Source organism: Chenopodium quinoa, unplaced genomic scaffold, assembly GCF_001683475.1.
Source record: "Chenopodium quinoa cultivar QQ74 unplaced genomic scaffold, ASM168347v1, whole genome shotgun sequence".
Taxonomy (NCBI): Eukaryota; Viridiplantae; Streptophyta; class Magnoliopsida; order Caryophyllales; family Amaranthaceae; genus Chenopodium; species Chenopodium quinoa.
The window spans coordinates 2,174,354-2,187,554 of NW_018743919.1; positions in this window are offsets into that span (position 1 = coordinate 2,174,354).

Genomic DNA, 13,201 nt, shown 5'->3' on the forward strand with positions numbered 1-13,201 from the left:
TGAAGTGAGGTGGTGGCGGGAAGGTGTAGTTGTGGCTGTTTTGGTGCTAGTGGTGGCCAAAGGTGTAATGGTGGTTGTTTTTGGTGTAAGGTAGTCAAGGGTGGTGAACGGAGGTGGAGCTTTAGGTGGTGGTAATGGAGGAGGAGGATTGCAAATGGTAAGAGGAAGGAGAGGGAAAGGGATGACCTGTTGTTTAGGTAACCGGTCATTTAGGTGTGATATGGGAAGAAGGGGGGCAAAAGTTGGATTAATGAGGAATAATCAAAAGGTGGGATTAATATGGAAGAACAGACAAAAGGTTGGATTATTCCCGTTAAATTTTCCTTATTTTTATTTATCTTATTAAAACTTATTAAGTCCTATTGAAAACTATTTTAATTGTAATATGCCCTTATTAATCACTCTTACATCAAAGTAAGAAATACTCAACTCAAAATTCCTGAACTTCTTATATGAACTTATTTTTCATGAGAGTAGGTGAATATAACATGACATATAAGTTTAAGTTAGTTATTATTTTGTAATGTGTGTGTGTGTGTGTGTGTGTGTGTGTGTGTGTGTGTGTGTGTGTGTGTGTGTGTGTGTGTGTGTGTGTGTGTGTGTGTGTTGTGTGTGTGTGTGTGTGTGTGTGTGTGTGTGTGTGTGTGTGTGTGTGTGTGTGTGTGTGTGTGTGTGTGTGTGTGTGTGTGTGTGTGTGTGTGTGTGTGTGTGTGTGTGTGTGTGTGTGTGTGTGTGTGTGTGTGTGTGTGTGTTTAGAGAGCCACAAGGGAGGGTGATGAGAATCGATCCCATGATCACCTGAAACCGAAAGATAGCTCTAACCACTTGAGTTATCCCTCACTCTCAATTTTGTAATTTTTTATAAGTACATAAATAAGTTTACTATCATTAAACCTATACTTGCATAGGAGGGTGCCCATGTCTTTTTTATAAACATCGCGTGTTTATCAAATGGCAATTTTGTAAATAAATGGCCAAAAATTTACACTATTCATGATAGAACCGCTAACATGATTAGCAGTTTTGTTAGCGGTTCTACCATGAACAATACACATGTTTTGATTAATTATATACAATGTAAGTTTGTCGTTTGGATAATATAGTTTGTTTATCATATCATAATCATAAACTTGTATTTTCTCATAATGTAGTTGCATTCAATAAGACATTGTGGTTAGGAAAATCAATGAAATAATTATCGATCAGTGGCTCGCCTACATACTCCATAGAAATTATTCAATTATGCATGCATGTCATTTACAATATAATTGAAATTTAAACCTTTGTATTCGAATTGTATCAATTAAATGATCTATTTTTCCCATTGATATTGTACGAGTCCCTCCTTAAGCCTAGATCCCTTTTGGTTCCATTTTCTTTTTGCACAATTTTCGACATAATATTATAATTAAAATATATCTCAAGTTATGTATTACAAAAAATCTATAAATGGCATTCAGTTTGTATTTGATATATGAATTTAAAATCAAGATGACTCCCTTCCCACTTTGTAGTTGTAGGACTCCCTTCTCTCTAAATTGCATTCACTTTCCTATATATTCAAAAACAAAAAGAAATTCACTTTTCCACTCCTTAGTTCCTTACCTTGAAACTAGATTATATGCACGTTATAAGTGCATTAGGTTGCTTACTAATTGATAAACGAGCTGAGTAAGTAAAAATTAGAAGCATTTTTAGGTGTTTTAGCTGGACACTGTAGTCTCACCCGCCACTGACCTTGTTGAAGTGGAATCCTTTGGATCCAATGAAGATGATTCCATGGCTTTTGAACTCCCAACACCTACTATTTTCAAGTTCTCTACCACAACAAAGAAACATAGTAGGCCGCACATGTCAAGGAAGAAGAACAAGAAAGGTAATCTTTATTCCAATTATTGTTTTTGCAGGTCCAAGAAGCGAAAAGGAACAAACTCTGATCATCTTATGGCTAATGTCTACGATGGAACCCCACATTTGTATCCCATAGAAAGTCATGAAAGTTGTATCCCCATTCCCCCGTTATAATTCTTGTGTTAGTTTGGTTAAGAGAGCTAAACCCTCTCCTTGTTTTATTTGTAGTGTCGAGTCAGTTGGGAGCTAGCCTCCTTATTGGACCGTTGTCAAAAAAAAAAAAAAAGGTCTCACCTGCCCTTAGCTTATATAATAGAAAGAAAAAGGAAAATTTGCAAAGCATATTCAAGTGGAAGGCTTCGAACAAATTAACAATTCAGATGCAAATTAAAGAAAAGGGATATCTATCAATTTTACAACACAAAGTATATATAACTCACAACAATTTTTTTGGGTACACAAATTAATTGTTTGGACAACGCCCTCACTACTAGACCTAACGAATGTCACACGTAACATAATATATCATCAAATTAAAAATCCCCTAAACTTACGCGAATTTGATCTTAGACGTCCCTCTCATAGATGAGAAGTACCACCCCTAGGTCACCTCCTCTACCTCATACAAGACACAACTAAGCTCTTAAAAATTTCATTTTGCACTTACAGTTACAACAAACTTTACACAATAATACATTATATACTAGTACACAAATTCATAATAAAGATGCTTAAACCACCAAGACTACCAACGTAACGAATCATGGAAATGATCAACCACTAAACTAATCGGAACCATCATGAATTCGCCCGTGCACCCACAACAAAGTTGAAGAGCAACACTAAGCCAGGACTAGTCAGCGAGTAATCTTCACTCCAACCATCTCAATTTGACCATTATTATCAGTTGCGCAGGTCTCCGAAGAAGTGATGCTATCTGTTAATTATTGGCATGTAATAATAAATGAGTGACAACTATGTAATAATTTACGGAGTAATTATTCTACGTATGATTCTATTTAGAGATATCAAGAGCTGAGATATCATATATCTCTAATAAATTCCATACAATAAGAATTTCAAGAATAATCGATATATATTACTATAATTAAGATACTAGAAACTACATACGTGTATATATATATGAGATTGTTAGTAGTAACATCCTCCAATTGAATCATTATTTCTAAACATAATACAAGATTAATACACTTTACTTATAGTTACTAGTGTACAAATTCATCAATCATCCCCCAATTAAATAAATTAATATCCTAAGGTTATTACTACACCTAGCTAAATAAAGTTTAGTGCAAGTGCAAGCATGCATATACATACCATCAGTATTATTTTTGCAGCATTTCAAGACCTTATAAGCCATAAAAATCAGCATGATGAACGACGACGGCCACACAATCTTTCCAACATTACTCCATTGTAGAACGACCAAGGTACCATTTTGACCATCATTATTCTTCGCGGTTTCTGAATTACTTGGTGGTTCATTGCGAATAGCAACCACCGAGGGAGAGATGATCATCAGTAGGATAACAAGAAGAGAAAATGCATAGGAGATTATTTGTATAGGGAACGACGGCTTTGGCATTTTTGCTTAAGAATAAGAAAGATAAAAAGATAGGAAGAGTTTATTTGCAAAAGAATGTTGCAAGAACTGAGGAAAATGGAAGTGTTAAATAATGTATGAAGTTGTTAAGTTTTCTTGGCTTGGCATGTTGTATATATACTTATTGTCTAATTTGAAATGTGAGGCCAATTTTATGTGTGTGTTAAGTGCGTACATATAAAAAGTTTATTTGGACCTTTGGACCTTTGAGATTATAATGTAGAAAACGTAGTACATTATAAAATAAAAGCTTGATATGTAGAGAGGCATATCTGATAATCATGGATTGGACCATATATATGTAGTCAAATTAAAACGTCATTATCACATGCATGTTGATTAGGGGATTTTGCTCCCACCAATCGGAATGCGCCACGTGGGCCAATCAGGTCCTGCCAAGTGTCCTCCAGTTGGACCTCTCAGGGCTTGCCACGTGGCACACGCTTATTCGTCCACCCTGGACCTATTATGTCATGACACGTGGCATATTCCATGCCTAATGGAGAAGTCGGCCACCTAGGCCCAACTTCCGAGGGAAGCCCAATCAGCCCAAGGTTAACCTAAACCTAGGATTGGCACGTTTCCCGAGGTTATAAATACCTCCCTTAATCCTCATTAAGGGGGATTACGCGGATTACACACATTAAACACTCTCACCTAGAGAGACCCAATCACTTTAATTTCCGCATTAACTACTCCTTAATCAAGTACTAACTTGACCGTCGGAGGCGGATCTCCAATCATAAGGAGCATCCGTTTGTTTTGCAGGTACAGGCGTCCGGTTCCAGTCTCGGAATTGTAACTCTCCCGCAGGACATCAGAAAACCCCGAAACATTTTTGGCGCCGTCTGTGGGGAGAGTACTTCTGAGATGGCATCCACGTTTGTACCGGCTCCTGAAGAGAGACGTCCCCTGGACGACCCTCTAGTTCAGTCGGACCACGATACTGAGAATGAATTTGAAGTTGAAGCTCACACAGCTTCAGACGGGACCCTAAGGGCCCGACGTACCCGTCATACCGAAAGGAGGGAACGGGAACATCTTCAAACTGGAAGTGAGCCAGCAGGCGCACCGCCTGTTCGGCAGCAGCCGACTGATGGGTCTGCTCCCATCACAAGGAACGAACTCATGACCTTCATGAGGGACTTCAAGGGAGAAATTCAAGAGTTGATCAACAAGAAGCCGCCTGCTCTGGACAAGGAGCAGTCGGCTAAGAAACCCTCCACTTCACGGAAGAGGAAGCCAGTTCAAGGGCGAGAGGCGACCCCTCATCCTAAATCTAGGAAGTGGGAGCCGCATGCCCTTGATTTCACAAAATACCGTTTTCCTACTCCAGGAAAGAAGAAACCTGTTCGTCATATTCAGGCGGACGGGTCGAGGAAAACATACACAGATGCTCGGCTACTGCTAGAGCAGAAGAAGAGTGACCGATTGTCAGAGGCCTCTACTTCAAACTTCCAAGACAGTCTGCACAATACCTCGATGAGGCATACTCAGTCGTATCATGAGAGTCAGTCAGGCGGCACCTCCTGTCAGTCCGGCTTTCATAGCGACTAGGCGGTACCAAACTTACCGTTTGTACCGCAACAACAGTATTTTTTGCAGCCACCTCCGTTTGGATGGGCATGCAGCAAAAAATGTCCAACCTATGGACTGGCAGCTACGGTTGCTTAGACTTGGCGAACAGCCGTCGGCCTTATCCAAGGAAATTACTGAAGCCGCTCAGCCGGCTTAAGTGAAAAATGTATTAGTAGGCGCCTATGACGGCACTACTAACCCAGAAGACCATCTGATGGCATTCACCAACCTGATGTACCTTCAAGGGTTGGATGATCCCACTTGGTGCAAGTGTTTCCTAGCGACTCTCAAAGAAATCGCACAACAATGGTTCGGCAACCTGCCGACTGGTTGTGTAAATAACTTCAGGACGCTTGCTTACTTATTCACCTCCAACTTCGCCATGAACATCCCTGCGAAGAAGACGACCCTTGATTTAGGAACGATTCAGCAGGGTGAGAAGGAGGGGCTTCATTCTTACATCAGGCGATTTAACCTGATGAGAATACAGATTCAAGGGTTACCGGATGAAGTAGCCTATACTGACTTTTTCAGAGGTCTCAAAGACGGGTCGACCTTCAAATTTGATTTGGTCCGAAAGAGGGTGGCGACTCTTCAAGAGCCCTTGATTGAAGCGAAAGCCTATATACAGGCGACTGATCTTTGTAGTACGGTAAAACAGTCAGACGGGAAAAGGTCCGACAAAAGAGAAGGACGACAGAAACAGTCGTCAAACAAAGATGAGAAGAGAAAAGAGGTATGGGCGGCTGATTCCTCTAAACAGCCGGCCCAGAAGAAGAAAAAAGAATTCAAACCATACTCCCCAAAATATGCGTTTAACAAGGATAGCCAATTTATCCTAAAGGAAATCAAGGGACGGATCTCAATTGAGAAGTCGGTCCCCACGAAGGGTTCTGCAAACAACCGGAACCAAGAAAAATTCTGTGATTATCATGAAGATGTTGGTCATCACACCAATGAATGCATCAGTCTCATGCGGTATCTGGACCGCCTGGCTGAGCAAGGTGATCTTGACACTTATGTCAAGAAATCTACGGGGAACACTTCCTCGAAAAAGCAGTCGGCCAAAAAGAATCAACAGGCCGACAGCTCCGATACAGATGATGCAGTCGTCTACACCATTGCAGGCGGCTTCTCAGGAGGCGGCCCCACTATTTCCTGAGATGTAAATTCCGTTCACCAAGAACGACCCTCCAAATATTCATTTCCTGAGATTGTCATCACTGAAGAAGATCTAGGAGGGGTAAGAGGGCTGCATGACGACCCTATCGTTATTGAATGTAAAGTGGCCAACCAGAGAGTTGGCCGAATCCTCATAGATACCGGAAGCTCCTCAGATCTCATCAGTAGCAAATGTCTGTCAAAACTAAAATATCAGACTGATTCCATACATCCGGCATCCCACCCTTTAGTAGGGTTTGGAGGAGGAGTCGTCCACCCAGTGGGACGAGTGGATTTACCCATCCGCCTGGGTGAAAAAGGGGAAGGACGACACATGGTAGTCCGGTTCCTGGTAGTAGAAGAACTCTCGGCCTACAACATGATTCTGGGACGACCAAACCTGAATAATTCCAAGGCTGTTATAATCCCATCTCTTATGTTGCTCAAGTTTGAGAGGGATAATGGAACAGTCGGGTCCCTAAGGGGAGATCAGAGGATGGCCCGAGAGTGCTATCTCTCGGATATCCCAAAGAAGTACTTTACATGTACCTGACCGTCTCTGATCATGCGTTAAGCGCTGTTCTTCTTGCTGAAAGAGACGGCTGTCAGCTCCCGGTCTACTTTGTCAGTCATGTACTGAAAAATGCCGAGTTGAGGTATCCCTTAGTGGAGAAATTTGGTCTTGCACTCTTCATGGCTGTTAAAAAATTGAAGCCCTACTTTTTGGCACATGCAGTCGTCGTGTATACAGATCAACCTATCAAGCGGCCACTGACCACCATGGAGTCGTCAGGCCGAATGATCAAATGGGCCATAGAGATACAGAGCCTCGAAGTTACTTTCGAGCCTAGAAAAGCAGTGAAGGGGCAAGCCTTTGCTGACTTTATTGTTGAGATGACTCGTCCCCCTGATTCTCGAGATCCAGACCAAGTCTGGAAGGTATATGTGGATGGAAGCTCTACATCAAATGGTTTTGGAGCAGGCGTCATATGTCAGTCGCCAGAGGGCGACAGGTACGAGCATGCTCTACGCTTCAGTTTTCAGGCCTCAAACAATGAGGCAGAATATAAAGCTTTACTAGCTGGAATCCGCATGTGCAAGGCGGCAGGGGCACGAAAGATAGACGCCTGTTCCGATTCACAATTGATAGTGAGTCAGTATAATGGCGAATACGAAGCAACCCATCCGTCCATGATCAAGTATTTACAGGCGGTACGACAGGCGGTCGGATCCCTTGAAGATTTTCGTCTGACTCAAGTGCCGAGATCAGAAAACAACCAGGCGGATGCACTTTCAAAATTAGCATCATCCGCTTCTTGTGATACTCCTCGAACTGTTTTTTGGGAAGTAATGGAGAAGAGAAGCATCGAGGAAGACCCTATTGGAATCCTAGACAGAAGCTCAACCTGGATGGATCCAATCAGGGCATACCTGACAAACGATACCCTGCCGGATGATCATCAATAGGCGGCAGCACTGAAAAAACGAGCAACCAGTTTTGAAATGATAAAGGGAGAACTTCACAAAAGGGGGTACCTTCAACCCTTCTTGAAGTGTGTTACTCCAGAAAAGGGGCGAGAGATACTAGACGATCTTCACTCTGGTTACTGTGCTTCCCATATAGGCGGTAGGACGCTTGCTCAACGGGCAAGGCGGCAGGGCTACTTTTGGCCTACTTTAGAAGCAGATGCAATGGAGATGGTGAAAAAATGTGACAAGTGCCAAAGGTTTGGCAAATTAATTCACCGTCCGGCTACTGACCTCACTACCATTCATAGACCACTACCGTTTGCTAAGTGGGGCATGGATATTCTGGGTCCATATACGCCTGCTACAGGCGGAAGGAGGTACATACTTGTTGCAGTCGACTACTTCACTAAATGGGTAGAGGCGGAGGCTGTAAAGGGCATCAAGACGAAGGATGTAATTTCATTCATTTGGAAAAATGTCATCACTCGGTTCGGGGTTCCCATGTCTATGGTTTTTTATAATGGTCCCCAATTTGAGACGCCTGTTCTCAAAAGCTGGTTGGGTGACCAAGGAATTGCACACTACTTTGCATCTGTCGGCCGTCCACAAGCAAACGGCCAGGTAGAAGCCTTTAATAAAATCATCTCAAACGGTCTCAAGAAAAAGATTGAACGATCAGGCGGCCTATGGGCGGATGAATTACCACATGTTCTCTGGGCCATTAGGACGACTGAAAAAGGGGCGACTGGAGAAACTCCATTCCTCCTAACTTATGGTGCGGAAGCTGTTCTTCCAATAGAACACTACGAGCCGACTCTTCGAATAATGCTATATGACGAAGAGGCAAACTGGGAAGTCATGCGCCTGGCATTAGAATCACTCCCTGAAAGGAGGGGCAATGCTGTCTTGCGCCATGAAATTTACCGCCTGAGAATGACTAGATCATACAACAAAAAAGTACACAGGCGTCCACTCAAAGTGGGGGACTTTGTACTTAGAAAAATGGAAGCAGTTGGTAGGGCTAATGAGTCTGGCAAACTAACTCCCAACTGGGAAGGACCCTACCGAATCTGTGAAGAGGTCAGGGACGGTACCTACCGTCTGGAAACACCAGACGGCCAACCGTTGCCTCGAACTTGGAATGTAGATAATCTTAAGAAATATTTGTTTTGAATGATGTAAATAGTCAAGGGCTACTTAATAAAAGTTTGCTGTTTCATTCAATTTTGTACTAAGAGGGGCACGCCTACTAACAAACAGTCGGCTACTCTCCATATTTAGTTTTCATTTTTACCTAAGAGGGGCATGCCTACTGACAAACAGTCGGCTACTATCCATGTTTAATTTTTATTCTTACTTAAGAGGGGCACGCCCCTTGTTTCACTCAACCGGCTACTCTCCCATAATACAGTTCACCAAGAACTGTCAAAGGCTCATGGCTAAAATGATCAGACCAGGCGTCAAGCCAACTGATCAAAATATAAAAATTCAATTCGACCTGTCCCAACGTTATAGCAGGCGTCCGACGGCATCCATCCGGATGAAATTCGTCGCAGAGAGCAGCTCCCTTTTAGGTGGAACATTGTTCTATAAAATCATTACACGACACCTATACGACTGTCTAACCAAGACAACCACGTAGCCATTTCACGGACAAGGATACCTCTCACTTAACTGACTAATCAGGTCAAACAAGTGTTCGCAGTAACCATCCGTGTCAACCGACCGACTGAACTACTTGGGATAAAAACAGTTGGTATCTTATGAGTTAATAGCCAACAAACATTGGCGAATAAAGGGGAACAACCGCTAGCCACCGCTTGATACCTCTACTACTCAGTCACTTGGCGACTAGGTAACAATTATGTTTCCATGGTCACTCTAAAAATTTTTAGTATGAAGCTAAAAAGGTGTTCATACGACGCCTGTTCACACTAGATTAAAAATGGCGGGGAACAGTCGGCCTGGACCGACTAGAGTCTCAAGCTTAAAAAAACAAACAAGGCAGGTAGGAAACCACCTTCCTACTTGGTTGAAAAAAATCCATTCTTTAAAGTGGCCGACTGATCGCTTAGCCTGGAGACAAACAACCAGTCGTCCAGGGGCATAGGTAGTGTGACTAATTATTTCGTACCTGTCCGCAACTATCGTCCATGCAAAACAGTCGGTATAGTGTGCAATTGGATATCAGAATATTCAATACTTAAACAAATTTGAAACAAAACAAAAATGAAATATTTCAGCATAAAAAGAAGCCGGTCATTAAAGACCGGCCAAATATTCAGAACCCCGGCCCCCTGGCCGGGTAAATACAAACAAACGGCACGCAGGCCGTGGAAAGAAGACATAAAGCTTAAGAAGGAGGCAGATCTTCAATATTAGCAGCTGCCGCCTGGTCAGCACTCTTCTTGCTTGACTCAGCTTCAGCTGCATCCTTCTTCGATGCATTACCCCCAAGCGGCACAAGCGCCACTACCGGCTCCTCCTCCTCCAACGCCTCGTCCTCAGCAGCCGCCAGGATCTCTTGATTATATCTATCAGAACACTGGCGGTACGTTTTTTCCCAGGAGGAATAGTCGGCATTGGGGAAGAGGCGGCCCCAAGCCATGCGCTGGATTTGAGCAGAGTCTTCCATCATCTCCCGGACCAGCTCTTTCTTTTCTTGCTCGGCCTTTTCCGAGAGCTCCTGAGTAAGACTCTTCTCCTGGGTCACCAGGCGTTCCTTAACAGCCGCCAAGGATTTCTCCAAGGTGTCGTATGAGGACATCTTTTGGCGAAGAGGTCTCAGCTCGGCCTTGAGATTGTTGATGGTCGCCTCCAGCTCGCTATTCCTCTTCTGGGCCGCCTCTATCTGAGCCCGGATAGCGGCGGTAGCCTGCGCCTGATAATAAAGAATATCAATTGTCAGAACCTCATTTTGGGAAATTTGAAACATTGCCTTATCACAGTCAGAGGCGGCCATAGCTTTTGCAGCCTTTACCTCTTTGTTCTTTTTGTCAAGCGGCTTACGGAGGCCGTTTACTCGGAGCAGGGCCTAAGTAAAAAGGGGAACAGGCGTCAGTTTCCAAACAAAAAAAAAAAAAAAAAGAGGCGTCCTGGAATTCAAATACTCAAAAATATGTTAAGTATACCTCAGCAAGGACTCCTGCAATCCCGTCTAGGTCAAGGGTGCCGACACCCCTGACCGCCTCCCTTTCAGCTGGAGGAACGACCTTGATCATAGACTTGGCCACCTCGACCAAGTTAGGCTCCTGAGGGCCGGCTGCATTAAGCATAGACAAACAGATTAGACCTAGTAAAGAAGGGAGCAAGTCTAAAATTTACAAGGACAACTTCATACTTCTAGGCGGCCCAATTGGAGTTTTGGAAGGAGTGGCCGGTTGTTTCTCAGTCGCCGCATGTTTCCTGGCAGAACCAGGAGAGCTCGCAACAGTCGTCCTCCGGGCCTTGGAGTCCGGCTGTTGGGAAGAAGAAGCTCTTGGAGCGTCCGTCTAAAAATAAAAAAAATAAAAAAAAAGAAAAGAGTCAGTACATGCATAAACACAACTCCAAAAAGAGAGTGAAAGGTTCGAAGCCCACCAAGGGTGCCTCCTTGTTGGGGGAGTCGGTTGAAGACTGTTGCATGATGGAGGCCCGCAACATGGCCGCCGCAATCTTGGAGGCGGTAATTTTGCTTATGGCGTCCGCTGCAAAAACAAATAGCAAAGTTAATAAAAATCATAACATGAATGCATGGAACAACAGAGTATTCGACAGGCCGGCTACATCTTGAGCACCGACTGCTGAGGCCACAGGCTGCCAAAAAGTACTCGTCGTAGAGCCATTTGAAGCTCGGGACGCAGTGCAGGGGTACTTGCTCTCGTACCCCTGAAGTAGAGTTCACCTTCGACTCTACTTTGAAGAGTCCTTTATATAGGATCTCTTTCTTAGCCTTGGGGGGAACAGGCGGCATGCTGCGGCCGCCTGCAAGAAAGGGCGGATTCCTGTTCCACCTGTTGAAGCGCTTGTTCAGCTCTGTGTCTGAACTCTCAATGATAAGGAAGGTGCTCCACCAGTCCTTCCATTTGTTTGCTTTACCTCTTGTCATGAGGTAGCCCCTGTGGCTCGTCAATTGATACCAGCCGGTACCGCCTGCCTTAGGGGTCCGGCTGAGGTAGTTCATGTGGGCAAAAGCCTCGAAGTTCGGCTCCACCCCGTGCAGTTCGCACCCGGTCACATAGCCGAGTACGTTGACCCAGGAGTTCGGGGCTAACTGCCATAACCCCAACTCATACCCATCCAAGATCCGCTGAACAGCCGGATGTAGTGGGAAGCGCAGCCCAGCCTTGATGGCCGCCTCGTAGCAGCCAAAGCAGGCGCCATCATAACTAGTACCAGCCGGCCAGACGACTGTGTCTTCTGGATCCGGCACGAACACTAAAAAGCCGGGGCCCATTGTGTGGTTTGCGATAAAGCTCCCCACTTTTTCTTGCATGGCCGTGATCCGGTCCCGAGGTACCGTGCAGTAGTAGGGGGTATTTTGCTCTCGGTGAGAGGCGGATGGCTCCGCCCAAATGTGCCCCTTCTCAACTGCGTGAGAAAGCCTCGCCTCTTGTAGGCGACTGTTTTTCTCTTCTGTTTCCAGAGAAGCATGGCCAGAAGAGCTAGACTCGGATTCGTCCTCTGACGAGTCCGAAGAGGATGACTCCTCCCCTCTCCCAGAGGGGCCCGCCTCCTCTCCTTTAAAAGGAGCAGGAGAGAATGTAGAATTGTCAACTGTAAAATGGGAAGGGGTCACTTTGACTCCTCCCTCAGAAATGCCGGCTTTCAAGCCGCTTTGTTTCACTTCCACATCTGGCGCCTGGTCAGATGTTTCACTAATCGGCACCCGGTGGGAGGAGCCGTCTGAGTTCGAGATCCTAGCCGTCTTTTTTGTTCTGGCCATCATGTTCTGCATAGACACAGATACAGTCGGACTTTGTATAAAGGGCAAAGATGGGTCCAGAAAAGGGCAGGCGACACTCCTAGTCCTAGATTCAGCCGTCCCCGGTGACCGTCTGATCGCTAACCTAGGTCGTGTCGTGTGCTTCCGTGGTGCCATTTCAAAAAAGAATAAAGTAAAGAGAAAATTAAGAGTAAGAGAATCGACGGTTACCTGAACGAGTGACGATTGATGAAGTTCTGAAAATCCTTTGCAGTCGGCTTGTCAGAGCAGGCGGTAGGCAGAAAGGGTCCAAAATGTCAGAGCAAGTTCAGGGGTCCGAATGTTCTCTTACAAAGTTCTCAAGTGTGAAAATGACCGAAGGCAACACTCCCTTATATAGGCGAAGTGAGAAGGCGAAGGGCCACTTCCGGAATTCAAAATTTGGGCGGGAGAATCTCTCGGCCTTTCGCCGAGTGACACCTGTAGCAGGTCGTCGCCTATTACAGGGCGACACCTATCACAGGTAACACGTGACCAGTCACGTGCCACCTGTGAGGGGCAAATGATTAGGGGATTTTGCTCCCACCAATCGGAATGCGCCACGTGGGCCAATC